This window comes from Chrysochloris asiatica, unplaced genomic scaffold (assembly GCF_000296735.1).
Source record: "Chrysochloris asiatica unplaced genomic scaffold, ChrAsi1.0 scaffold00008, whole genome shotgun sequence".
In the NCBI taxonomy this organism is placed as follows: domain Eukaryota; kingdom Metazoa; phylum Chordata; class Mammalia; order Afrosoricida; family Chrysochloridae; genus Chrysochloris; species Chrysochloris asiatica.
Genome location: NW_006408526.1, coordinates 33,460,150 through 33,461,991, shown reverse-complemented (window position 1 = coordinate 33,461,991; position 1,842 = coordinate 33,460,150).

The following is a 1,842-nucleotide window of genomic DNA, read 5'->3' as shown; positions in this document are numbered from 1 at the left end:
TCTCAGAGAGGAAGGGATGAGATGCCACCACCCCTGCCCTCCTCAGCTGACTCTGCTGCTAGTGCCTTCTAAGCTCCTCCTGCTCCCTTTGGGCAGGAGGATCACATACCTGCCTCCTCAGCTCTCTGCTGGCCCTCTCTGGGCAGTCCCAGCCTCACCTACTCCTTGGTAGCTACACTCCATCCAAGCCCCTTTCTTGCTTTGTGAGTTCAGACGGTCACCATCTTTCTTGTGCTCGTATACTCAACCATAGCTGGGATGGGAGATAGGTGGGGCTTCTCTCCTCTAACCCACCCCTCTCCTCTGGAGCTAGATGGTTGGGACTAGCAATGGGTGCCTCTCCTGCCCATGCCCTGTTGTCTCCAGGCCTGCTGACCATTGTTCTCCAAGGCCCCTCCCACCATGACATGGTCAGTCGGTGCCTGGCCCAAACAGCTGCACATCTCCCTTTCACATAGCCCCTCTGATTCCCAGGAGCCTGACCCTGCCAGGAGGGACCTGACTCCATGCTGGTCCCAGCCTGGCAGAGCCTTCCATCCTGGGCCATGACAGAGGGAAATGTGAGTCTCCTGGCATCATCCAGCCCTGGCCTTGAGTCTCCACATCCACTTTGAGTCCTGGTCCCTCCTGACCAGCAGGATGTTCTTAACCAAGACGCTCCTCTCTTCCTCCTGCTGGGATCCACGGTTCCCCAAAATGATATAACACCCATGAAAGTAGCTACTGGCCTAGCTACCATTAGGGAACTATGATGTTCCTATAGAGTTTCATTTACTTTACAATTTTGTGTTCTCTTAACAATGGAAAGTGAGCAGGAGGGTGAAAATGTGGCTGGGCTGATAATTGGGGGCACTACATATTTACAAGAATGCCTTACACACTGCCTCCACCAGGGCGGTTTCCTCTTCCCTCTGACCATTCTCATGTTGCCTGGAGAGAAGACCAAACCAGGAGTAGCCAGGTGGAACTCACCCTCCACTTACTCTCAGACAACCTCCTCACCCCCACTTCCCAGCAGTTGGGGGTTAAGGCAGGCCAGCCTGCAGGGCTGGGAGTGGGAGGGAGGGAGATATTCCACTTGGGTCTTCCCCTCCAAAATAAACTATCCATCACTCACTTCTTTTGTGTTGAACACATGTTTCCCTGATGGCCCTCGGGACTGGCTACAGTTATCTGAAGACATTTCCCCCCTCTGTTGGGCGTGCCCCTTGTCTTCTCTCTTCCCTGGAAGATGTGGCTCCTGTGGGTCACCTCTCAGCCCCTGGACTGAGTCACCTTCTAGAGGCAGCCCTTGGCGAGTTGTGTGGGGTGAGATCCTAGGGCTATGTTGAATACACTGGGGGCCACAAGATGGCAGCTCCCCTGACCACTAAGTCCCCAGAGGGGGGCAAGGCCCAGGAGGGCCCAGAGCCTCTTAAGTCCAGAGCTTTCTGGTACTCACACAGTGGCTAAGCTGGAATACAGCCTAGTTGGAGGCTTCGGACCTGGGGGTTCTCAGTTACTCACCTTCCGGAGGGCTTCCTGGTGGTGGAAACTCACAGCAGAGGCGAGTAGGGGAGTCAGCCAGCATCCTGGGTTGTCCAATCCCTGGGAGCACACAGGGAGGCTTGGGATGGGTGGGGGAGAGCCATTAGGGAAGGCTTCTTGGAAGAGGCAGTTTGATTTGGTAACAAAGGAAGGAGGATGGGTGTAAACAAAGCTTATCCCTGATGTGGCTAGGATGGCTGGCCACCTGGCTGGCCTCGGTCCCTCATTTCTTACTACCTTTCCCACCAGCAGCCAAGAAACACTGAGGTAGCAGACCCCACCCCTAGCCCAAGTTGCTCTGAACTGAGTCAAGCT